Source organism: Podarcis bocagei, assembly GCF_964188305.1.
Source record: "Podarcis bocagei genome assembly, chromosome: 2".
Lineage (NCBI taxonomy): Eukaryota > Metazoa > Chordata > Lepidosauria > Squamata > Lacertidae > Podarcis > Podarcis bocagei.
In genome coordinates this window covers 78,648,941-78,676,447 of record NC_138126.1, presented here as the reverse complement: position 1 = coordinate 78,676,447, position 27,507 = coordinate 78,648,941, and the positions used below count along the sequence as shown (strand labels likewise).

The following is a 27,507-nucleotide window of genomic DNA, read 5'->3' as shown; positions in this document are numbered from 1 at the left end:
ACCATATACCACTGTGCCTCTCATTTATTTGTCTGACAAATAAATAATTATTTTAATTTCTCTATTGCTGCGTTGAATATTTCATTCCAGCTAAGCGTTAACCACAAGCAGGGTGCTACAGGATGGCTAGCCACAGTTAGTGTCTGTGGGAGCAGTAGGACCAGCAACATCCTCTTTTTGAAATCATCAGGATGGAATTGCAAAGGCGCAGGAGTGAAAATTCCAGACCTGGTGGGTAGTGAGAAAACCCTACCAAAACTGGAAGCTGAATCTGTCACATTACACTTTTTGTCTATTGGGTGAATGGCAGACCATAAATGATAACTTAAACTCTCAGAGAAGTCCTACTATTTTAAATGGGATTGTACTGTATTCCAGAGCCAAGGTTCTAGTTGTGTATTTTTCATTGCAAATATAACAAAGAAAAAGAAGAAATGATGTCAGCTCAGGTTAGCAATAAGAACACTCTATCAATCCTAATTTAAATTTGTATATTAATATAGGCAGTTCATAAATCCAAGCAGACACCCAAACACAATCAAGTATGATTTCAATCAAGTATGATAGGTTATAATTTCAAATGGAGAAAGGCAGTAAGATCTTCAGACAGTGACCACTGAGTTATGGATAGTGGGTGTTTATTCTTCTAACCTTGACATATAAGTCTCTCTGCAACGATAAGAGCTTGCAGAATCCACTTCTGTTGTTGATCGTTACATCACAGGAATATAATTTCAAAGAACCAATGTTAATCAGGTTCTTTCCCCTCCATAGTGTAACTCTTATTTTCACTCTTCCTTTTAGCCACTAGGAGATCCCCTTCATCTGCTTTGGTATGTGTAGACAGAATTATCCATCAAGGTAGCAATGCAGATCTTCTGGGGAGTACTTTACAGCTGTCGGATTCTTTTGATAGCTTGTCCAGTGGATTGCTTTGAAGATTGACCTGAAAGAGCATTAATGAAATCTCACTTGTTTGCAATACTCATGTCTCTTCTGTGCTAGGTCTTTTGTTAATGGCCTCGTTTCTTGTCTGCTGCCTAGGAACAAGTAATTAGCCAGCAAACAAGACACCATGTTCTCTCACACATTTTCACTTGCCCCTAAAGGGTTAGGTTGCACACACACATACATATTAAGCACATGCATTCTCCCCCAAAGAACTTCCTGCAGAGCTACAATCCCTGGCACCCTTAACAAACTACAGTTTTCAGGATTATTTGGAGAAATTCATGTGCTTTAAATGCTTGTGTGTACTCAGCCCTTTCAACAAAACTGAAACAACAAACAAAACTGCACAACAAGGGACCTGTCTGGCTTAGGTTTTCTCTTCTTCGTGTGCTCAATTCCTCTGTAGAGGGTGGAATGCAGAAGGATTGGTGGCTGCCATTGCTTTGCTTGGACGCCCAAGAAGTTGTAGCCCTCCAGACATTGTTGGAGAACAATTCTCATCATTGCTGAGTGACCACAGGCCATGCTGGCTGGTACTGATGGGAGTTGGGGGTGGTCTGTCAACATCTGCAAGTTCTCCAACCCTGATTTATTCTGCCCCTTAAAACTCAGTGGTAGCTATTTAGAACTGAAATTCATGTCTACATAGTTTACCCTTTTCTTTGCTTGGCCTCACCCCGGGTTCTCTTTCTTGGTCACTTTACAGTACAGCAGGATGCTGGGAGCTGGCCTTCCTATGAATATTTTATTTGAAAATATATATAATCTTGATTATCTGCCTTTCTTCCAAAGCTGCTCACACTGACTAAAATCACAAGCATAAAAAAGGGAAATCAGCATAACCCAATGCCAAATATGTTACTCATTGTAAAACGAGTCCCTCCTTTGAAAACAAGTGTATGTTCATTTCTAAATAATGATTTGCCTTGTTTTATTCGGAGAAATTCCATGGTTGACTCTGAGCAGCCTCTAGGCAAGCAGTGTTTCTGGAAGCTGGTTCTTACACTTGTAAGATTGTCTTGGCACAGATTTTGGATGATGCAGGACAGGAGCGGATTATGAATATTCAGGGAGGAGAAGGAGAGGGAGAAGAAAAAGAAAAAGAAAGGGGGCAGTAAAGAGACGATTCTGCTTGTTAAATGGAAGCCCTCAACTGAACTGTGTTTTGTTGTTTTAAAGTAGTTTCGTAGTTTTAAAGAGCAAGTTTTGGAAGAAGAAGAGTTTGGATTTGATATCCCGCCTTTCACTCCCCTTCAGGAGTCTCAAAGCGGCTAACATTCTCCTTTCCCTTCCTCCCCCACAACAAACACTCTGTGAGGTGAGTGGGGCTGAGAGACTTCAAAGAAGTGTGACTGGCCCAAGGTCACCCAGCAGCTGCATGTGGAGGAGCGGAGACGCGAACCCGGTTCCCCAGATTACGAGACTACCGCTCTTAACCACTACACCACACTGGCAAGTGACTAGCTGAAGACCTGCCTTGTTTAATTGTCCACCTAGGAAACCAAATATATGCACATGTATCTGCTCCTTTGATGTTACTAATGAATGAGCTCTTTTAACTTACTCTGACGGCTGATAATTGTGCTCTAGCTCCTGGGCAAAAGTTATCAGTAATGTGGGTATGTGGAGTGGCCGCTGGCATCAAATATTCATAGAGTCACAGATGGGAATCTACAAAGAGTTAGCGCTGAAACAGGAGCATATTCCCAGCCATTCTGCAGTGAGCGTGTCAAAACATCAAGAGTAACGGGTGATTTGTTGCTACAGCTACATAAGACTGGCATGGTTTTGCTTTTCTCAAAGATTAGAAGGAAGTGCCCTCACCAGCTGCTGTATTTCCAGTTGAAGTAGGTCAAGATATGCCATTGGCTTCCAGAGGCAGAAGTGTCGCCTGAACCATGTTGTTCTTCCGACTGCGTTTAGTCCTGGATGATGGGACATTGGGAGCCCAAAGTGTGAGAGGCAGCAGCGGCAGTCCAGGTGAGGAAGACCTGCCCTGCAAGAGGACTAATATCTGCTTTGGCAGCCGTTTCTGGGCCAGAGTAAGATCTACTTTGGCCCAGAGGTTCAGAAACAAAAGAAACCACTGGGATATCTGAGATCTCGTTGGAAAAATGTGTATACACAGTCTAGCTCCTCCCTAGGTGTCTATTTTGTTGTCTTTTTAAAGGTATTATAAGTGACCCTGAAAGCCTTAAATAAATAAAAAGGTTGGCATGTGGGAGGAAGGGTTGTCAAAAAGATTGTACCTCTCAAATCAGAGGTGTCGTAACACAAATTGATTAATTCATTCATTGACTAAAAGTCATGGAAGCAATTGACTTGCCCTGCAAATCTATGCATGCCGTAAGCCCCATGGTAATGGAACACTCCTGCAGGCCCCATGGCCTCCTCCGGCAACTGGAACAGCTACGCAGCATTCCCGGGAAGGAGTCCTGATGTTCTGGGACTCATAGCTGCTCTCTTGTGAGCACCAGGTCTAGCAGGGTAAAAGCAGCACAGACGGAGGTGAGGAGGTAGCTGGGCATACCTACTTTATTTCTACTAATTACAGATTAAAGAACATAACAAACACATATGAGAGGAGCAGCCCTCATACAGACACCCTGTCTTGTTGCAAGACAGAGCAGAAAGAAAAAAGTACAATAGTACCAGAGACAGAAGTCACACAGACAGGCTTCCTTTCTCACGGAACAGAAAGTACGGTAAATAATAGGATTAGATGATCCTTACAGTGGGAGGAGTGAAATACTAACACATGGAACACAGTGCATCTTACTCTCAAGTAGACATATCTTTGTTAGTCATTTATTTAAAACATTTTAACCTTGCAATTCTGTTGCGTCAGACCAAATGCCCATGGTGGCACACAGTCAACAATGCAATTAAAAGCAGCAGCAGAATTAAAAGAAACTATGCTGCTCGGTTTCTTAAACTGGAAAAGTGATACAGTGGTACCGTGGGTTAAGAACCTAATTCATTCTGGAGGTCCGTTCTTAACCTGAAACTGTTCTTAACCTGAGGTACCGCTTTAGCTAATGGGGCCTCCCGCTGCCGCCGCACGCCATCATGCAATTTCTGTTCTCATCCTGAAGCAAAGTTCTTAACCCGAGGTACTATTTCTGGGTTAGCGGAGTCTGTAACCTGAAGCGTCTGTAACCTGAGGTACCACTGTATTTTTCATGTCCACTTTAGGGCTGTGCTTGTTAATTCAGGCTGGCCCAAAAGGGATGTCTTCTTTGAGTGCAAATAGGTGTGGTGCAGGGGTCTGCAACCTTTAAGACAAAAAGAGCCACTTGGACCCATTACCGAAGGGAAAAAAAACTGGGAGACGCAAAACTCGTCATTATAAAAATAACTTTTTTGTCACTTTTTTATTATTTCTTTGTTTGACCCCTCAGAATTACTCCTCCTCATAGAAATAAATATTAAATCAACTAGTTACATTTTTTGTGTGTGTGTGTTCCTCACCCCCCTTCAAAACAGTGACCAGCGTACATACCCCCTTTCAATGCAGTGACCAGTGTACATGCCCCTTACAATGTAGCGGGCGGGCGGGCGGGAAGGTGACGTTGGGACAGTGTGTGACTAACGCACGCACCGCCCCCATGCGACGTCACAGCCAGTACAGCACCCGCCACAGTGGGGAGTGTCGGGGCGCACAATGCGCCTCCTCCCCTCGCTAGTATCCGTCCCGGAGCCGCGGTAAAGGTGTAAAAGAGCCACATGCGGCTCTGGAGCCACGGGTTGCAGACCCCTGGTGTGGTGGGATTGGAGTGGGGAGCTGATCCAGATTGAGATGGCAGTGGGAGTAAAAGAGCTAAAGTCCCAGTCTAGATTGCCACTCTCATACCTGTTGCTTTTACAAAGCCATTGAATGGTGCTTCATTAGTTTGGTTTTTATTCAAATAAACTAGGTTTAGAGCTCTGGAACGACCTGTTATCCCTTGTAGTTCCTGCTGGGACCGTCAACACTACTGCCATGTTCAACTGAATATGCAACCATACAACAAAAGCTCAAGATCTTTCCACCCATAAGAGCAGTCAAAATCCTACTAGCAAGGAGAGCAATGTATAATTCCCCTCATGCCTTTGACAGAATGCCACTGTTAAAAAGGAGGATGGGTGTTTTTTTTCTTTGCAAGGTATTATGGGAAACCTATGCCAGCATCAAATTCACCACCCACATGAAACCTAGCCATCAGGATTGCCCGAGGATAGGAAGGGCCTATTTGGTTTTCTGGCTACCATGAGGTCATTGGATTGCATTCTGTGATTGAAGCAAGGTGCTTTGGGAATCAGTGCGCACGAAGCCTTCTGTGGGAGCCAGAGGCAGCATCAGCCTCAGGCATACAGTGTTGACTTGGCAGATTTCTCCTTTCAGCCTCGTGTCAGCTTGTCAGCCCCATCACCCAAGAACAGTTAAGCAAACAGTTTATTAGCACGGCATTTTGTCTGACCACTGACCCATTCTTTGAGGAGCAATAACTTTTGTGACCCCGGGATGCGGGTGGCACTGTGGGTAAAACCTCAGCGCCTACGGCTTGCCGATCGCATGGTCGGCGGTTTGAATCCCCGTGGCGGGGTGAGCTCCCATCTTTCGGTCCCAGCTCCTGCCCACCTAGCAGTTCGAAAGCACCCCTAAGTGCAAGTAGATAAATAGGTACCGCTTTCAAGCGGGAAGGTAAATGGCGTTTCCGTGTGCTGCGCTGGTGCTGACTCGCCAGAGCAGCTTCGTCACGCTGGCCACGTGACCCAGAAGTGTCTCCGGACAGCGCTGGCCCCCGGCCTCTTAAGTGAGATGGGCACACAACCCTAGAGTCGGACACGACTGGCCCGTACAGACAGGGGTACCTTTACCTTTACCTAACTTTTGTGATATAGTAAGGTCTTGATCCTCCGCATGTACATTGACACATTAATAAGTTCCACTGATTTCAGTGGGACTAACTCTCAAAGTTAACATGCACAGGATTGCAGCCAAATGCTGCGACCTTAAGCATATTTACTTGGTCGTTAGTACCATTGAGTTGTCCACCTCCTACAAAAATTATTGGACAGAATAATCATCAAATTAAGTTTGTACCCCAAAGAGGGTTTGGTGTTGTGAATATGATTGTTTACGGAGGGTGTGCTTCTTCCTTCCTTCCAGAGTGCCCCTGTAAGATTGAGAAGAGTGACATCGACATCCTTCCCCCAAAAAACCCAGACAAAGAAAACTGGTGAGTGTTGTAGAGATTCAGAGAAGGGCCTTAGCTCAGTTGCAGGTTCAATGCCTCGTGTCTCCAGGAACAGCTGGGTGAGAACCTAGTCTGAAATCCTAGAGGACACTGTCACTCAGTATATCAAGGTTCTTCAACCGTGGGTCCCCAGATGTTGGACTACAACTCCCACAATCCCCAGCTACCTTAGCCAATGGCCAGGGATGATGGGAGCTGTAGTCCAACGACATCTGGGGAGGCTGAAGAGCACACAGTTGTGGAAGGCACAGAACCCCCATATATTGTTCCTGGGAGACTGGACCTCCCCTTGGAATTTTCAGCTATGTGTATTTTGAAAGGTTTTTGTCTGTACCCTTAAAGTCTGGAAGGAATTTCATGCCTGATTCCACAGACTGCTGTCCATGGCTTGCAGGCTGCAAACACCTGCATCTCTGTACCAACTCTGTGCTCTTGTGTAGTTTTCTTCCATGTGCCACTGCCTATCCCCACTTTTCCCAACAGGAAGGAGCTGCCTTCTTTCAACAATCAAGAGTTTCTAAGGGATCGTTTGATGGGACCGTGATAAAACAGCGCTCCTGTTCCTTTTGCTTTGATATTATGCTTTGCTTCCTTTCATTTTTATTCATGTATTTTGCTTAAAACCACTGGCACTACAAGAGTGTTGACAGCTCGGAGAGTGATTGTCAGTCGTCTGTGCAGATCGAACAATCCACTCTTTGCCATTCAAAGAGGCCCCTCAGGTCCCAGAAGCCAGTTCTTCATCAGCTGCCACATATACAGCAGGTGACATACTGCTGCTGCTGGTGGTGGTGTCTCCAGAGAGGATGAGATTCAGAAGCCGCCTCCAAGGATCAGCAGGAAGGAAACTGGGTGTGGTTCTGCCCTTGTGCGGAGACAGAAGTATCTGTCCTCTCAGCTGCAAGGGGTGGGGCGAAAGGAGGTGGAAAAAGTCTACACAGACTACCTGCCTTCTGCTGACTTCAGTGAGAACTGTCTGCACCAGCTCCACATTGCCATGACCTGAGATTAAAACATTTTTAGGATGGTATAGCTAAGTCCCAAGCAGTGAGGTTGTCTTTGTTTAAAACTATGGTTACCAGATTTTTTTCAATGAATCTGGGGACACTTTTTTTTTTTTTTTAAAGCTGAGTAGCAACAGGGAGTCAGTAGTGGGGATGGTGAGGCAAAAGACCCTGGGCCCAAGCACACATGCATATTATATAAAGGTGCAAAGCCCTTTATACAGGGCAACGGTGCGCTGCCCGCCCGTGACTCCTGAGCCTCCCCTGATCAGTCAAAACAAAGGAGGAAGGGGGCAGGAGATTTATAAAAAACTCTGCACATTTATGTTTCACAGGGTGCAAAAGAAGGGCTTTGCACCTTGCCTGGCAGAGAAACCATGCACCTTGCGCCCCTCCTGGGCAGTGCCCACCCGCCCATGACTCCTGAGCCTCCCCCGACCAGTCAAAACAAAGGGGGAAGGGGGCAAGAGATCTGTACCGTCGGACGTCCCTGGTTCCCCTTTGGCAGTGGCGGCAGCAGCGAGCAGCTCCTGAAGCCAGCCAGAGCCAACTGCGCTACCAGGCTGGCTCGAGGTTGCTGAGGCTGCCACTGCCACATTTCCCAGGGACAGATTTGCAAATCTGGGGACATTCTGGGGATGGGATTTGTCCAGGGACAGATTTGCAAATCCGGAGACTGTCCCCAGGAACCAGGGACGTCTGGTAACCCTACTTTAATCCCCATATCTCACAGGTTCTCACAAAATTACATTAATAATGTATTCATTAGAGTGTGCAACATCTGCAAGGCCTCTTTTCTCCCCCGGGGGTATACTGGCCCTAGTCAAGTGCAAGAGACCCCACCCATTCTTATCCAGTTGTTCTCTGCTTAATGTTTTCCCATAGCTATGAAGAAACAGAACGTGGTGAGCATTATTAGCTTGATATGCCAGTATTTGACTGTTTTCCCAAGCAACACTTAGAGTTGCAGCGGAGATGTCGCAGGGATGAAAGCTCTTTGTTGCTTCATTAAGAGACGAACTACATGTTACACCAGGGGTCATCTCCAACCTTTTTGGACCAAGGGGCACATTTGGAAATCTATGGAACTCATGGGCACCAGAAAACACCCATCTCATAGTAGAGAATCCAGTGATGCTCAGAACCCACTCCCCACTAGCAAGCAAAACACTGACACTCTAAAATAATTTAAAAAGCTGTCAACACCCTGAACTATCCCCCAAAACCAAAACAAACAAAAACCAGAAAAGGCCTAAAACTGGGAGGAGCGAGGAGCCTTGGCACCATGTTGGGTTCCCCTGTGTTACATGCACATATACCGTATTTTTTGCACCATAACACTCACTTTTTTCCTCCTAAAAAGTGAGGGGAAATGTCTGTGCGTGTTATGGAGGGAATGCCTACGGGTGGCATGCCTACGGATTTTCCTCCTCTAAAAACTACGTGCGTGTTATGGCCGGGTGCGTGTTATAGAGCGAAAAATACGGTAAATGACCCCCTCCGCTTAAGAAAGGTGGTCACTTTCTCAAAGCACTTTCTGAAGATCTCCAGACAATATCTCAGGCATTAGTGTCCATTGAAAAAATGTCAACTATCGGCCACCTGGGCCATAAGCAAGCAATCACCCTAACAAAGGAACGGCTCCCTGCAACCATAATAATATTTTAGTCTCCTGAATAGGCAATACCATATACAAACAAGCGATACATGCACAAGTAATACATTGCCTACACGCATCTCTTTTACCTACACTTTTAATTCATGGGTTTTTCACAGAAGATGGTCTGTGTTACTTTCCCCCCACGTTTGCTAGCAATGCATTCTCTCCGACACTAGACGAGTGCATTTTAAAGAATATGTACAGACTTCTAATCACCTCACATTTGAACATGTGCAAGTGTGGTATTCAACTATGTTTTACCTAGAGCAGACCTATTAACTAGCCTAAGTGACTCACTTCAGTTAATTTCAGTGGGTCTACTCTGAGTAAAATGTAGTAGAGTACCGCCATTATGTATTTCTTATTTCAAACCGGGCCTGAGAATTTTGCAAGTCTGTCTGCATCAAATGTGATGACGAACCTTGAATTATTTTGGGGCTGCTGAAGCATTCTATGATTGATTACATGTTAAGGAGCAAAGTTCTAAAAGAATGGTGGCCTGTAATATTGTCTTTGCCTCTGGCCTCAACTTCTGCAAAGACTCGCTTTCCAAATGGTGACTCTGCCCCAGTGATTTCCTCATCTGTAACATGCAAATGGTGACAGTTTGCCCAAAAGGATTTTTGTGAGAATGAAATACAGCGAATCAATTGGAAAGCACTTTGTACGATGAAAATATCCTGTGGGTGAGAAGCATTAATAGTATCGAACAGCTGTGATTCCCTTACAGGTCTCTTGAAGGTATTATGGGGCCAAGCCCCTTGTTCTTTTTCAGGGCCTTTGGAGTTCTTGTCACTATCAAAGCTGCTTGCTTTAGCTTCCTGTGAAAATGTAGCATGTTTAATTCTTTAAAGTCCCTGTCATATTGACCTTCAAGGCAATGAGAACCAGTGCACAAAGCTCTCAGAGCCTCTGAGGAAGCTTACAATTATAACCTATTATCTGGAGTTTTCTGATCCAGATCAGTGAAGTTTCAAGCACAGCTAAATAGGTTCAGAGACATTGACATCTTGTCATTTTTTCTCCCAGATTTCAGGCTGAAGTTTGATGCTGAATTAAAAATTTTGCCCTGGGCTGTCTGGAGGGTCTCCAGACTACAGCAGTGGCAGCATCTGCCATGGGAGACCCTCAAGTCCTATTTCGGACTGTGGGCAACCTTCAGCTGGCAGATGAACACAGAAAGAACAGCAGGGGTGTGGGTGGGTGGGTGGGTGTGTGAGAGAGAGAGAGAGAGAAAGAGAAAGAGAGAGAAGCAACTATTTTGGGATGGATAGGGCAGGCAACCTGCTTTTCTGACTATATGACACCTGCAAATTCCTGAATAAAATAACGTTGGGTGGATGTGACTGGCATAATGCAGTGGGCTAAAACAGTATAATGGGTGAAAGGTAGATCAAAACATACTACAAATTGTGTGTGTGAGAGAGAAGAGAGGGTGCGAAAGGGTGTGGGGAGAGAGAGGGTGTGAGGGAGGTGTCCAATAGTGATGTACAGTTGGCCAACTGTATTTCTCCCAAACTCAAGAGATTATCCTGAATCTGCATAATCAGATTAACAGATAATCTGCTATTTCCGTTCCCCTTCCCAATGCTTGGCCACAAGAATTTTCAAGCAAAACTTGTATTTTATCATTAAAATTGATAAAATTGGGGGCATTTTCTGTGGACTAGATCATGTTTCCCTCTGTTGACACCACCTCTTGATGTTTATAAGGTATCTCCTGCCTTGCAAACCAAAACAGCCTTTGTGTGGTTCTGTTAACAATACCGATGTGATTAATGCATAGTCCCAGTGGAATTCATGACAGAATGCTCAGCAGACACTTGCCATGAATAGGAAATGAAAGGAACACAAGGAGCAGTTTTAGCCTGTATATTTGGGATGAATTCAGTCCTAGTTGTTAAGATACCCCCCCACCCGCTATGTGTTGTATTTACCCAGAGCAATGATTAGGTAAATCATTGGCAAGTCTTTCTGAATTGATTTTCTTGTATATTAGCCATGTGCGTGTGCCTGTGCATGTGTGAGCATATATATGTAATGCTTGTTATTAAATAGTTTATGACACAGCAGCTACCGGCAGCCCAATCCTAACTGTGGCAATTGCAGTACAAGAAGAAACTTTAGTCCAATGGCTACTTTGGCATCCCATACAAAGCAAGGAGGACAGAGGTCTCTGAGGGCCTTCCTGGAGGATGCTTTATTCAGATGCCATAAAGGATTCGGTCACAATGCTCATGTTACAGATAAACTGCATATTCAAAGAATTCAAATTGCAGTATTTTGTTTCTGCAATAACCTAACTCTACTCTCAGCTAGCACATCTACTGATATTTGGAGTGCTGTGTGGAATGTGGCTGGATGTTTGATAGTGCCTATGATGTTTCTGGTAATGGTGAGCAATGCAATTCTTGTTTTGTCTCCTCATGCTGAATCTATTCTATAAATGTTTTCAAAGTTTAATTGTTAAAGGAAGGAGACTTAGTTTAAAGGAGGGTTGGTATGAACTGTCCATCTGGATGCTTGGTGGTCACATTGACTCAGTGCTTGACCACTATTTTGCTGCAAACTTGCAGAGTAGGCAGAGCACTAAGCCCATCTGGGATTAACTCCATGTTGGGTCCCCAAAGTTTTATGAGACTGCATCATAATCGGAGCACAGAATAAAAATTATGTGCTACAGTGGTACCTCTAGTTACAAACTTACGGTAATTTGTTCCGGAGGTCCGTTCTTAACCTGAAACTGTTCTTAACCTGAGGTGCACTTTCACTAATGGGGCCTCTTGCTGCCGCTGTGCCGCTGGCACACGATTTCCGTTCTCATCCTGGGGCAAAGTTCTCAACCTCTTCCAGCTTAGTGGAGTTTTTAACCTGAGGCGTTTGTAACTCGAGGTACCACTGTATAGCCAATGCTGCCATTCCACCTGCACATCAGACTTCCACTTGCACAGTGGCATTTCTTCTCCTCTCCTCTGCCACCCCCACCTTCAGAATATGCCCCATATATAGGCTGTGGGACCCTCTGTTGGAGTAGATTTGGGTCACATGTGGGATGAGGAGAGGATTTTTGCAGCTAACTTGAGCCTGCCTGTGGAAAGGTGAGATCAAGAGAAAATTCAAAGGCTTTTCAGCCTATACTCTTAACCACCCACCACTCACTGTGACAAGGCCACCAGTTTCTTGCACCATGAATGTATGTACTAATTCCCCAGGCTTCCTTTAAAGAAAGGGGGAAAACCTCCTTAAAATGGAGCAGCACTTTTGAGCAGCACCAATCACATTCCACTTCCGAGACCATGAATTACAACCACATGGAGGGGAGGTGCAGTTTAGCTTTCGTTGCTAGATTCCACCGGAGTTTTGGAAAACTTCCACCCCCTTGAAAAATGGTCACCGAGCTGACATTAATAGAAAAAGACCATTAAAAAGCTTTATGATATTCTGTTCTCCTAGTTCTGGTCCCTCTTTCCCTTTGTTGCTGCTGGCATTATCTGAATTATTGATGTGTCTAGGTGCTCCTGCTCTCCCATTTCCTCCGCCGTGCTGCTCTTTATGCCTGCTTCACATCCTTCCTTTGAGCAAAGGATCACACCACATAGAACCCAGATCAGTTTAATTAGTGCCTGTCAGAGCTGCCATGTCAGGATTGCTTCGGCTGGCTGACGTGGGTGGCACTTGCAGCCTGCCACACTTTTTTTTTTTTTTGCAACTAAAGTTCCTTGGGTTGGTTTGCAAAACCACATGATGAGGGACAGAGGTGCACTGCCTCTTGGACCTCCATGCCTTGGACCTCCATGGTCCCCATCGTTGGGCAAACACAATCACGGTAACTTTCCAGCGGGCGGCAGCAATCCTATGCACAGCTGTACGGAAGTAAGGTCTAACTCATAAACAGGTATGGAGTCACGCTGTAAATGAGTTTTGGCACATGGGCCAAGTCCTAGACTGGAAAGAGCCAAACCAAATTAGGGAAGGGCTGTAGCTCAGTGGTAGAGCATCTGTCTTGCATGCAGAAGGTCCCAGGTTCAATCCCTGGTATCTCCTGGGTAGGACTGTTAGAGACATAGCTGTCAATCTTCCCTTTTTTTTTGCGGGAAATTCCCTTATTCCAGTGCCATTTCCTGCTGCTATCCCGGATTGTTAGATATCCCGTAGACTGTCCCCAGGACAGGTGAGGCTGCTGATCCCTTATTTTCAAATCAGAAAGTTGACAGCTATGGCTAGAGAACCCTGTCTGGAATCCTGGAGAGTCACCACTAGTCAAGTGTATGCAAAACTAAATCAGATGGACCAATAATCCAACTTGTCACAGAATCACAGAATTGTAGAGTTGAGGGGGACCCAAAGGGTCATGTAGTCCAACCCCAAGCATTATCTCCTCCCTGTGGCGATTTAGGCACTTGACACCTGGAATTTATGCCCACTGGCTCAATCCCTTGTGATGCTTCTGCCAACCTGTCCTCCCTGTGTCAATGAACATGGCCTAAGAACATAAGATCTCTGCTGGATCAGCCCAATGGCCCATTTAGTCCAGCATCCTGTTCCCTCAGTGCCCAACCAGATGACCATTATGGGAAACCAGCAAGCAGGACCTGATCACAAGAGCCCTCTCCCCTCCTGTGGACTCCAGCAGCTGGGATTCAGAAGCACTGCTGCCTCTGATTGTGGAGGCAGAGCATGACAATTGTGGCTAGTACCCATTGGGACCCATTGGCCTTCTCCTCCATAATTTTGTTTAATCCTCTTTTAAAGCCATTCAGGCTGGTGGCCATCACTGCCTCCAGTTGGAGGGAGTTCCATAGGAACATAGAAAGCTGGTTATGTGACCCCCAAGCCAAGGAGATAAATAACTATACAACCTTTAGAAGGCATCTGAAGGCAGCCCTATATAGGGAAGTTTTTTTAATGTTTACAGATTTATTTATGTTGGAAGTCATCCAGAGTGGCTAGGACAACCCAGCCATATGGGCAGCATATAAAACAACAACAACAACAACAACAACAACAACAACAACAACAACAACAACAACTGAATAAAGGTAAAGGTAAAGGGACCCCTGAACATTAAGTCCAGTCGTGACCAACTCTGGGGTTGCGGCACTCATCTTGCTTTATTGGCCAAGGGAGCCGGCGTACAGCTTCCGGGTCATGTGGCCAGCATGACTAAGCCACTTCTGGCGAACCAGAGCAGAGCACGGAAACGCCATTTGCCTTCCCGCCGCAACGGTACCTATTTATCTACTTGCACTTTGATGTGCTTTTGAACTGCTAGGTTGGCAGGAGCAGGGACCGAGCAACTGAATAGGATGTCCCTATTTTCATCTGAGAAATGTTGCAGGGTATGCCTTATGCCATGTGCATCATTGCCTATTTACTTATGGGGATAGGAGGGCTCTATTTTTAAAATATCAACATGAGCACTCAGGAGTGATCCCACACCTCGCTGCTTTAAGCTGTTTTCCTCAGTCTAGTTCTGATACCAGAAGTGTGCTGGATTGGGGTGAATGTAGCTTAAAGCATCCAAGCACAGTGAATCAAGGTGGGAGAGAGGGCAAGTTTCACTTCCCTTCCCAGATTCTCAGGCTGATATAAAAAGGTCTTGCCTCATTTTGTAGTTAAAAGGGAAAGAGTGTGCTGAATAAACACAGACATCTCTAGATTGGCCATTGGGGATACCAGAATTCGGGTGTTTATTCTGTACAGTAAAATAGTTTTGAAATAAGGGGTAATGTTAGTCATGTGCTGTGGGGCTGCAATGTTTTAAAATATTTATCACATTTATAGCTTGCTCTTGCTCCAAGGAGCAGAGGGCAGAGGTGTTTAATCCCCACAACAGCCCTATAACGCAGGTTAAAATAGTCCCAGTTAGCCTCTCCATACGTACACCCCATGCTCACTTCAGTGCAGGGAGCTGAGCTTGTAGGATGGCTTCCCTCCTCTACTAGTTGCCAAATAACCTGGTGCTGCTGCTCTGCTTGCTCCAAGCCTGGCTGCAATACAAATGAATAAAACTCATTGTTCACTAGATGCCTTTCAGCCAAGCGATTCATCTTTGTTTTGTTCCTCGGGGGCATTTCAGCTGAGGTGCATCTTGGGAAAGCATTCTTCAAAATCGCAAGTGGCAGTCAGTTTATGTGTCAATCTGACAGGGTGTTAAGAAGTAAAGTGGGAGAGGAAAGGAGTTGGAGCCCATGGATGTTACCAGGCCCGGCTTGGGTTCAAAATGGTGCTAGTTCAGCTCCATAGATTTCAAGCAGATACACACTTACATGGATGAAACTGACTGGGATATGTTGACAATTTAAAGAAATAATCCCCACAGCATTGCAACAGCAGTAACTCAGTCAGGGGTGGGGGCCAAACAAAGTTATTAATTTCTCTGTCCATGCCACCTTACCTCAAGCATCTTCTGCCTACTGTGGGTTTTGCTTGTCTGTTGTTTTAAAATTCAACATAGCTTTTAGAAATGTACATTCTATGAGGTATTCAGAGTGGGATGGGAAAAATTAAAAGTCTTTCCTAAGAAGCTATAAAATGTGCAGTATTTTCCAGAGAGAGAAGAGATGTTCTGTCTCCTGGGTTAATAGTAAATTAAGCATATTTTTAAAATAATGTTTAATGTTTTCCTCAGGGAGCAGCAGGCGCCACTCTTTCTCCTTTCCCTACCAACTTATGTCAGGCAATTTCTCTCCTCCCGGCAGTGTTAGCATTGCTGAAATGGACCTAGCCAATTACCCAGGCATACAGGGGATTTCATTGTCATAAAATCATGTTCTGTAGGCAGACACCAATGTAGGAAATTTCAGTCTCACTACCTGATGTTAAGTGTGTTTATCAATTGTAGAGGGAAGTTGTGCTAAGTGTGAGCTGTAGAGCTGAGTGACAGTGGGACAGGATTGAGCAGAAGCCCAGAGGAAGAAGTAATTTCTTGAGTTGGAAACTCCTTTCGAAATGATCATGCAAGTTCATCCATCAAAGATAGATCTATGACTGTAGCACATGAAAAATGATTTTTATCATGTTTGTTTTAAAAATCTGTTGATCTTTTCTACAGCTTGACATTTTTTTATTTGGTTACTGTTTTAATTGTTATTTTTAATAACTATTTTATGTAAAATGCTTGGAGATCTATTTATTTTTTGATCAAGTAGTCAGGCTATAAACCTTGCTGAATAAAAAGTATTCACAAAATGGCTTAAAGTCCTTTTCCTTCACCATGCCACACACTACAAGGACATGGCATGAAACACGGCATTTCCCCAGGTGTCTCTTACCCTGAGACTCTTGTCTGCATTGCTAACTTTTCACAGGTTTGTAGCTGCTGCAGAACAAGTCCCCCTGCCTGTTTCGTTTCCCTATTTTGTCTCAACTTCATTATGCATCCAAACAAAGAGATAAAAAGAAAAGGCAGAAAGAAAGCTCCATAGGATGGCTCTTCAACTTGTGCTGGTCTCTGGCTGCTGGCTGCCAGGCTCTCTCAGTGTAATGGAGGAGAAACAAGCTGCCTGGACCACCAGGGACTCTGTTTGCTGTCGCCTCATCATTAGCCATCACTCTCATTTCTGAAGCTTGCCAAACAATGACAAATGCCTGACACTGGGGGAATTCAAGTGAGGACATCACTCTGTCCTTTGCATTTGCATGAACCTTCCTACCCCTTGTTTCTCAATTCACGCATTCTGCTTTTTCAGGGACAGGATGTCGCTCAGAGAGGGGTGTGCCCTGCAAATGATTGTTTTGTAGTTTCATTGGGTGATCGGCTCCTCTTGGGCATCATCTTCTTCAAAACTTGGGGGGGAGCAATTCACAGAATAAAAGTTATTGAAAGGATAGGATGCTGTGGGACACAGATCTATCAGGTAAAGAATGGGGTACGCACACCAGCTGGGGAAGAATAAGACTTAGGATAAAACACATGGAAGAGATAACCAAGAAAAGGATCCGTCCACCAGTTTCATGTATTTCAAATGAGAAAACAATGATTGATGTAAAAGATACACATGTGTTTTGTACTCTGTTATTTGACTCGGAACAAAAAGTTGCATGAGAAGACATTGAAATTAATGAACAGAAAAACATGTGCAGGATTCCTGAAAACAAGGACGCTTGTGTCTGTAAGATGCCCAAAGGTGCTGTGTTTTCTTTGATGAGAATCAGTATGATTTTTCAGTGGCAACAGCTTTCATGGTACAGTTGAGGAAAGCTGTGAGAAATCTGCATGTGGGAATCCCTAGGCCTAGGGTAGGGTAGGGAACCTCTTGCCCATGGGCCTGATTAATCCTGCCAGGCTTTCCTGTTCCATTTTGGCCAAGTCACACCTATGACAACAGGTGTAAGGCAGGTAAAAACCTGACTCAGCCAAAGGGAGGTTTGCTAGCACAGCCGAAGTGGCATGATCTGCCCTCCTAATTAGCTATTGCAAACATGGGAAGGAAGAGTCAGTGGCAGATCTTGGGGACTCAGATTCCAGCGGTCTCCTGTGCACCAAAATCCAGTGCACCTCTGCTTCTTGTGCACCATTCTAAATCATCATTGCAGCATCTCCAATGGTGCCCCCAAGGCTCCACACCCAGAGCAACCAAACCAGTCATGTTCCCCTAAATCCACCTCTGGCAGAGCAATACGTTTGCCATCCACTATGTTATAAGCCTGGAGTGATTAGAAGTCCCTGTTCTGACACCCTCCAGCCTCTCCTTGAATTATGCTTTGCAACACGTGAGCCATGAAACTGAATGAGGAATGGTTGTGGCTCAGTGGTAGAACATCTGCTTTACAGATCCCCAGCATCTCCAGTTAGGACTGGGAAAGTCCCCTAGGTGGAACCCTGGAGAGCCATGACCAGTCAATGTAGGTTATACTGAGCTAGATGAGCTGATGGTCTGGTGGCATATGGCAGCTTTTCATGTTCCTAATGCAGTGCAGCTGCGAGACACGGGGTCATCCCTTTGTTTTGGCAGCCCTTGCAGTAGCAAAAAATAAGGTGCTTACTGAGCCCCTTGTAGGACACTGTACATGGCTGGTGGGGAGCATTCAGCTTGGTGGGATACAAGTTTTGCAGGCAGCCTTCCAGTAAAACTGCTTATTGATTAAGGGGTGTTGTTTTTTCTACCTGTTGAGTCATGTGTTAAGAAAAAACACACACATTCATTTCCTTGCATCTTCAGAAAACCCTATAAAAGATATTGCTGTCAGTTATTTGGGAATTTCTCACACGCTTCCAAACTATTCTTTGACACCATAAGGACATTTGCTATAAAAGAAAAGAAGGGTGTGGACATACTCCAGATGGTAAAGTTGACACTAAGAACAGATTCCAGGCTTATGCAGTACATCTACAGTTCTACAAAACACAGCTTTCTTCCGACCTTCCTTTCCCCCAGGACATAACTAGCTGGCTGTGCTGCAGGTTAAAGCACAGATCAGAGGGGGTTTTAAGTTTTTATTTTCAGAAGAGAATGAAACGGGGAACAATTTAATTTGTTATATCATAATGACAGCGAACTAAGCTATGCTGGTGTTTAGAAAAAGCAAACAAATGCAACAACTCTTTTGGAACAGCCAAGCTATCAAACTTTAAAAGTGTTGCCTGTATTGGCTCAAAAATGCTTTTGTTCCTGAAGTTAGCTGACAATAATTTCACGTCATGCAAAGATAAGATTCTGATATCTTTCAGGTCAACTAAGGCTAGATTTAAAGCTCAGTGCTATCAATGAGTCTATTGATTTCAGCAGGCAAGCCTCGTAAATTGCCCCCCATTCCCCAGCTGTTCAGCTGATGCAGAATTGTTCTTTAATGTACCGTATATTGAAATCATTATACTGTAACATAATCCAGGGATATGGATGGCTCGGATAATGGATAGGCTATAGCACCTTTCATCGCTCACTAGACTGTTAATGCTGAATTCTGTCATGATTGTTGATGCCCAAAATTTCTTCTGTATCTAGCAGCTGTTTTTGTATATTCATGTAAAATGATCTTGGCTGTCTCCATCTTGGGGACAATCATGCGGGTGCCGATCTCGTCATCATCTGTGATAGCATTGAAAACAGAGGCCGATTCCTGAGGATTACCTTTGTCATTGAGATTCTCAAATTGTATTTCTAATAAGTCTCCCAAAATAAAGCTTCCTAAGAAACAATGTCAAAATAAACTTTCTTCACCTCTTTCTGTGTAGGTTCGTTTGTTTAAGGAGATCAGCATAAGCTTGCTGACATTTTTCTTAAACTCATAGAAGAAGCCCTTCTATCAGTGGGGGCTAGAGACCTTTTTCCAGCATGAGGGCGACATTCCCTTTTGGACAACCTCTGAAGGGGCCCTTGCCAGTGGTAGGTGGGAATGGCATCAGAAGCAAAAGTGGACAGAGCAACTGACATAAATACTACTTTTGTACAATAGGCTGGTCTATACCTCTTTATCCTCCCTCCAAAAGCATGGTGGGGATGTGTCTCTAACTATATCCCCTAAGTATGCTGCCAGGCCTATGACTGACAGGCAATTAGAACTCCAAGGTCACATCCACACCACACATTTAAATCATGTTTAAGTCATGGCTTTGGAGTTGTGATTTGCTAAGGGTGCTGAGTTCCCTGTGAAGAGGGGTTGGTTGCTAAACCACACTGTGACTTGCAGCTTTGTGAAAGGAATAGGGGTTGCCGAACAACCCTCAGCACCCATAACAAACTACAGTTTCAAGGCTTCTTTGTGGGGAAGCAATGACTGTTAAAGTAATAAAATAGTGCTTTAAAAGTATGGTGCCGATGTAGCCTTAGTCTTTGATTGTGTATAAGAGCCACATGGACATGAGGATACCATTCTTCCGGAGGATGCTGAGGATGCAACTGTTAGCTCTCCAGGACCTTTAGGCTTCGACCCAAAGTTTGGGACCATGTTGGGTCATGTTGCCCTGTTCTGCTGCCAGAACAGCACTAGGGGCAGGGGCAAACGAAGGCGTCGTGACACCCGGGGCGGGGTGTCGCTACATAAGGCGTGCGTGTGCTGTCGCTATGTACACCGCATGCACCATATGTAGTGATGCCACACATGCGCTGTACATAGTGGTTTGCCGGTGGTGCCACTCCAGTGCCGTACGGACGGTGCCGGGATCCCTCCATCACTGCTACAGCCGCGAACGGAGGATCCTCTACATGTGGCTATAGCAGTGACAGAGGGATCTCACTGCCATCTGTACGGCGCTTGAGCGGCGCCGGCAGCAAACCGCTATGTACAGCATATGTGTGGCACCGTTACATACAGTGCATGCATGCAATGCCACACATGCACTGAACATAGCTGCTTGCCACCAGCGCTGGGATCCTCTGCTCGCGGTTGCAGCCTCGAACGGAGGATCCTCCACATGCGGCTGCGGCGGTGCAATGGCTGCTCATGCTGCTGCGAGCCCCCACAGGGTGCCTTCTTGTCACCCCCCCCCAGAGGCGCACCCCCTGGCCCAACCTTTACAACACCACTGAGTAGGGGAACACATATGCCAGCAGAATATGAGGCCTTAGTCCTGGGGACTTCCTGCTAGTGAGTGTTGACACATTAATATCTTTGCCAGAGGAGTGGCACTTTCCCCACTTTCTGGGACCCCGCAGATGGCTTCCCAGTTAAGGTTGTATTGTTCCCTTAAAAGGGCACAGAGGTCTAAAGGCAGGGCTGTCATAACCCAGGGGTACAAGGGGTGCGGTGCACCCCGGCACTGAATTCTGGGTAGCACCAAATGTATACCTACTGGTCCCTCTCGATCAACGGCAGTGAAAAGCAATGGAGGGAAAGTCTCTGCCCCCCTCCTCCGTTGCTCTGTTAGTCCATAGTGTCAACAACTTTGGCTTCCCCCCTCCCAAAAGAAGCTCAACAACTTTGAGTTCATCCCCCCCTAAAAAAATTGGGGGTGGCTAAACCAAATTTGGGGGCACTGGGCGGATCTTTGCACCTGGCGGTGTATATGCTAAAGATGGCCCTGTCTAAAGGGGGGGGGGAGTGTGTGTGTGTGTGTGTGTGTGTGTGTGTGTGAGAGAGAGAGAGAGAGAGAGAGAGAGAGAGAGAGAGAGAGAGAGAGAGAGAGATTAGGTTTGGGATAAGCGACAGTAATCAACAGCATAGCATAATGAATTGTTTTGAAGAATAAATGATGTGTTAATATGAACATTTAACAAAAATTCAGGATTAACATTTTCTCATGAATGGTAATGACAAAAGAGATATGAACCAGGCAGGACTGCAAAAGTATTTGAGAAGGTTGGCATTGAGCAGGACTGCCTTGGGCATTTTGGCAGGACAGTATGAAACAAAACACAAACACTGAAAATGTATTCCCCCTCCTGCACCCTTCCAAAGTCTGAGGCCAGGGCCATGGAGATTTTTTCTCCCTTCTCACCAACTGCTTAGATTACTCCATGAAATCATGTGCCCTATGGAAGAAAATAGCCCAAGTTTGCACAGATAACAGCTTGTGTGCATGCTTCCCTAGTGCATGGTCCGTTTTGGCATGAGCAGTATAATGGGTATTCACAAAAAGACATAGCAGGAATTGTCGACATAGGGCACTTGCAGATATCCCTGCTCACAAAAATATCCACTGCACGCATAATCCATTTCTGCTTTATGATGCTCTTGTCAACACAGTCAGTGTTATTTCATAATGCATGAATTGGCCCTAAATTACCTTCCTTTAGACATTTAAAGCATTTGAATTTAGAGGACTTAACATTTAAATCATTGTAGTTAAATCGCTCCACTTCCTCCCTCCACCCTCTGTTCTTCATGGGCAGCGAAAGGGGTGCACTGCAGGTACACAAGGAAAGGAAAAGATCTTCCCTATGTTACAAAAGCAGAAAAAGAGCCATCTACCACGTGCCTGCCCTAGGCTAAGTCACCTAGGCATTTTCTTGCTGTCAGCACAAGCTGAAGTTTACTTTGATATTAGAACCTCATACACAGCAGAACAACCTTACTTTACAGACTGATGCACATCTAGCTTGTGTCTGGAACTCCAAACGTGTAATCTTCCCTTTCTAAATCACATTTGCTCTTCTTCTAGTGGGTTTATCTTCTGAGCTGGTTTTTTTTTTTATGTAGTTCCAGTTGTGTGAATTATACAGCATATTCGGGTGAGCTCTGCGCATTGTTTTCCCACAGGTAACTGTGAAAGAAATTTCAAACACCAGACATGAAAGAGATGTTCGCCTGTCTCCCATAAATACTGCAATCTCTACTTTTGGCGTTGCTTTTTATGCATATGAAAGGAGTACCTACAATCTCCTTTCTTGTCTTCCTTTTTAAACTGAGGTGGTGCGGGGGAAGCCCAAATATATTAATGTCTGATCAGGATGTGCTATCTTTTTATGTTTTCCTCAGGATCCAAGCTGTACACGAGTCCCAGGGAACATGTTTTATTAATGCTCGATATGGAACTTACACTAACGTTGTTGTTGCTGCAAATCTTCTCCCACCTTCCCTTGGTGGCAAGATTTGATCTGACTGCTTTTCAAGGGTAATGATGAGGCCAGCTAAACGTCAACCCCATAGAAGGGTGATAAGCTGCACGAACCTTATTCTACAGAACAAGGCTCAAACAACTGGTCTCTACTTCTCACCATGAGACTGGGGTACTTTGCTGCCCCTACTACACAGTGGAGTGTCTTTGTTGATTGTGGTCATTATTTAATATGAAGTTCTCACACATTTTTCATACTCAGACCACCATCTCTTCAGAGTCTGCAAATTAGTGGGTTTACTCATGCGAATAGTTGCAAAAGACTGCTTTCACAAATGCATTCGCTAGTCTAGCAGAGGAAAGTAGTATTTTCGGTGCACATGCTGGGAATGCCAGTTCCCAGTGTATCAGGAAATATATTAACCTCTGTTCAAGGCCTACGCAATGGCGAATTTAAAAGAGGGTGCAGAAGTATCTGAACTTGCTCCTATGAACTTGTTAGTTACAGTATTTCTCTTCCAAAAATAAGAACAGCGGAAACAAAACAACTCAGGATAATCTGCAGTAACCCATTTCTTTTCCTTATTTGCTTTGAGCCGTTCTCTTCCTCTTCCTCTTTGTTGTCGTTATTGTTTTTTGTGTATTAGAAATGAAAATAAAAGCAGTTACCAAAACAAACAAAAAATCATTATCAGAGGCCTTCTCTGAGTCCTTCCGTCTTCTGAAGTTAGGCAGATGTGATCAGAACAGATGACCTTTTCAGTGGCGGCACCAGGCATAGGGAATGTTCTTCCAAAAGATAACAGGACACTAAATTTGCTATCTTTTCAGTGTCATCCAAATACCTATATATTTTCCCAGGGCTTCCAAACCTAGCTAGTTTTGAACTGATGAGTCTTTTTTCCTGGGTTCTGTTTTGTTTTTGTTTTTTTGCTTGCTTGCTGTTTTATAAGATTGTGGTTTTATATATCTATTTTTTAAAAAAATATTTCATGATTTTTTAAACCACTCTAAAAATTGTTCATTTCTGCACAGCATGTAAATTATGCCATCAGCTAGTAAGGCATGTTGAACAAGGTGAGAGGCTAATTTTTTGCTACCTGCACATGCAACCTGCTTGCCAGTTGGGAGCATCAAACATAAATGAATCTAGCTCAGACAATGGCCAAATCAATTTTCAATACCTTCTTGGGTGATAGCCAATGCATATCATGCTCAGTGGGTGATTCCACCCACTGAAATAAAAAAAAAACCATAAGTAACTGAAGTCCATTTATTTCAATGGGTCTACTCTGAGTATGACTTACTTAGTTGGCTACCACCCATGAATTGTTATTGGCTTCAGGGCCTGGAGCTGTGGCATATGTTCATATGAAGACTGGGGCAGGCAAGCCTCTCCCGAAAGTCCAAAGCAGAACTATACAGAACAAAACCCTATTCTTTTAAACTCATCACTGAATCATTCAGGAACTTTGCATTATCCAAATGCTGTTCTCTTTGGGTAGGTGATGGCAGGTTTTCCTTTCCAACTTGTACATTTTGATTGTCAGTAAATAGGGATATATGGCACTCTTTTGTACAATAACTCACAATAAGGAACAGACTCAACAGCCAGCTAGGATAGGATTAGGAGCAACCATACGGTGAGAATGATAAAAATAACTTTTGATTCCTTCTAGAAATGCTGCCTTGCTATTTGGGGTATTTGTGTGCAGTTGTGAGGGGAGGAGCCAAGTTCAAAAAGTTTGAGAAATGCCACTTTAGTATAAAATCAGAGTGGAGAAAAGTGTGGGAAGGTACTTCCTTTTCCATGCCAAAACCACGACATCTCATCATGCAGACTTCATGGCACAGGACAGCTCATGCTGTGGAGCTGTGAAGTTTCTTTTGCACTTGTCCCCCTGTTGGATCTGACCTCACTCCCTTCAATAGAGCATCCTTGGAGAATATGCCTGCCTCTGTCTATAGAACATTTAGTAACTCTCTCTTGTCTCATTTATTTCTGCATCCAAATCTTCAGTTGCAGAAAGGAAACGCTTGTTAAACACACACACACACACACACACACACACACACACACACTTTGGCATATTTAAATTCTGATATCTGCAAGTTCCAATAGCACTGAAAACACTACTTCAGTTTGCTGATTTCTAGCATCGATAACCAACAGAGAGCGGATAGGATTGGAATATCCAGTGTTTGCTCAGTTATGCCTGTGGCAAAATGTGCTTAGTGTCCCAAGACTGATTAAGCTGAAACAACAAGTGAGAACAAAAAAACCCCCCAACAACACTGGCTGGACTGAAGCAGGAAGGATAGAGCTGTGAATGCTGAGTCTCTTCAGCTGGAATCCTGGAATAGTCGGAATACTGTATAGTCAAATAAACTCATGGATACTGAATACATCTTCTCAAATTATGGATTATTTCAAGGTAAAAGTTTTGGATCGCTTGGGAAAGAACTGTTATATAGTTTCATTTCTTCTATTAGTCTACCTATTTGGATGGAAAGAAAGCAGCAGCCGCAAGACTTGACTATAAATTACGTGACAGGTGATTTAACTGCTCACAAACTGCCCCTCTTTTTCTACTCATTCTCAATTGAATCTTCCCACTGTGGGATCAGCTGTCCTGCTTCCGAAATGCTGCCCTGTGGAGAGGAGTGTGCATCACTTTCTACCTGTGCTGCGGCAGCTTCTTCTCCTGAGCACACTCCCAAAATGCATATAATGGAAAGAGGCAGAGTCCTTGCATTATGTAACAAGCACAACACCTCAGTGCTGCTAATCTGATGCCTGTAGTGAGATTTCCTTTCCCCAGTTCTCCTCCTCATCTCCCTATGACACCAAATGTGCCTCTATTGATTTCCTCCCCACATTTGTTTTCATGATTTATTATTAATGGGATCATTTTTCCATCCTTCGAGCATGAAGGCAAATTTTGTGTAAAAATCAATTGAGTGAATGCCGCCGATGGCGTGTTTGGTTTTCTTTGCTTTCATCCCCCATGTGCTGTCCTCAGGAGACACAGCGCAGGATATTAGGAAACAAGCAGGGAACAGGGAGAGGAGGAATCAGTTGTTAGTGGCTCATATAGAGGAGCCCCCTCTGTTCAATTGCATGCTCGTTCACTCTCTGCCTGTATGTCATCCATTGCCTTCACACACACACACACACACACACACACACACACACACACACACACACACCAAACAAACTTGGCCCTGCCCAGAATATTGATCACCAGAGAAAAGTTTATTTTATAATGTGATCATTATTGTAAGAGATTCAGGAGAACTAACAGGGTCACATTCCTCCATCCGTCTTCTGAAATGGGTTATGTAGCAGGGGGACTAAAACCATCTCAGTCTTTTTTCCACTCAATATAATACAGGGTATCAGCTTTCCATATTGCCAAATACTATACACCATTGCATGTTAGCTACCAAATCCTATAAATGATCAACTTTCCAGTATCAAATATCACTGGGTGGAAAGTACAAAATATGAAATACTGTTAAATCATGCAGCAATTAAATGAACCAGCAAAAACATTTGGACAATATGTGACAGCAAAATTAAAAAGATTCAGCAAAATTAATAAGGATTTAAGAAAGAATTGCGTTGGTGGACATGCCCAAGGATTAAGACATTCTGGGAGATGATTTATAACAAAATGAAAAAGATATTCAAATATACTTTCCTGAAGAAACCAGAGGCCTTTCTCCTGGGCATGGTCGGCCAAATGGTGCCAAAGAAGGATAGAACTTTTTTTATGTATGCAACAACAGCAGCAAGAATACTTATCGCGAAGTATTGGAAGACACAAGATTTACCCACCCGGGAAGAATGGCAGATGAAGTTGATGGACTATATGGAAATGGCGGAAATGACTGGCAGAATCCGAGACCAGGGAGAAGAATCAGTGGAAGAAGACTGGAAAAAGTTTAAAGACTATTTACAGAAATACTTTAAAATTAATGAATGTTAGACAAATGTTGGAATGAAGTTATATGGCTTTAGTAGAAATGTTATAAGGAATTAAGTATAAATAGATTAATAGAGTATTAAAGGAAAAAATAAGGTTAGAATGTGTTAAGATAATTATAGGATAGAAAACAGAGGAAGATGGAAAGGAATTGCTGAAACAATTAACAGAAGTGGAATACAAAAAGGGAGGTGTGAGGAGGTCATTGAAATAAGTGAATGAAAGATAAGATATTGAAATTGTTTGATGTGTTTTAAACGGTTTTTGTTTTGTTTTGTTAGTTTAATGTGTTAGTGTTATGTAGTGTTTTTGTATTGTATTGTATTGTTCTTTTTTGTAGTGTTTAAATTGTTGGAAAAGTAATAAATATTATTTTTTTTTTTTTAAAAAAAGAAAGAATTGCGATGACAATTTTGGGGAGTACAATTGTTTTTTACCTCCTTTGCAATGTGGAGGACAAGTTATCCATGTCCTGACATCGTTACACTGTGCTTTTCCACTTTAGTGAATGACGATAAGGCAAATAATATTTTTTAAATGGAGGGAAAATCATGATGTAATGAAATCAGGGAAAGGATATGCTGCATCTGATATGTTGATAAGCCTATAATATAGTAGGAGAGGAAAACAACATGGGCTGAGATTTTGGACATCACATCTGCTTTTTTCATTATGATAATGGTCATCCGTGAAAAGTGTGTGAGAGCTCAGAATACCTTCCTATGAATTAAGACAATGGTGCCATTTGGTCAGAACTCTTGGGGGTAGATGCTCAGAGTCCCTCTTAGCAGAATGAGCAAGAAGCCCCTCAGAAACATCCAGGATGGCTTGCTACATTCTGAAAGAGCCCCCGCACCAACTACCCCAAGTAAGACCAGGATGTCCCCAAAGTCTAAATAAAATTACCTAACTGCACTAATGAGATTCAATCTAGTTTGTTAAGAAAATTCCTAAACTCGGATCCACGGGCAACTCTGGTTCATTTCTCTAAGGTAAGGTAAAGGTAAAGGGACCCCTGACCATTAGGTCCAGTCGTTACCAACTCTGGGGAACGTAGTCTATCTTAAAGTTTTTATGTGTTTATATGCCTATCGCACTTTTAAACTTGAAATCCATTGTTGTATATTGTTTTAAATGTTTGTTTTGCTATTGGGATTGTAGTTCCATTTGTGTTTCACAAGCTGGTCTCTGACTGTACTAAATTTCACGTTCATGTTCATGTTCA

The 27,507-nt window shown here is 43.9% G+C and overlaps 1 long non-coding RNA gene across 1 annotated transcript in view; it reads right to left on the bottom strand.

The window, feature by feature from the left end:
- Positions 1-119: 119 nt before the first annotated feature.
- The window catches only part of LOC308579958, a 57,727-nt gene continuing 30,339 nt past the window's right edge, over positions 120-27,507 (bottom strand). Inside the window, exon 3 of the long non-coding RNA XR_014004654.1 lies at positions 120-946. This is a non-coding gene — a long non-coding RNA (uncharacterized lncRNA). The remainder of the gene's footprint in view (positions 947-27,507) is intronic.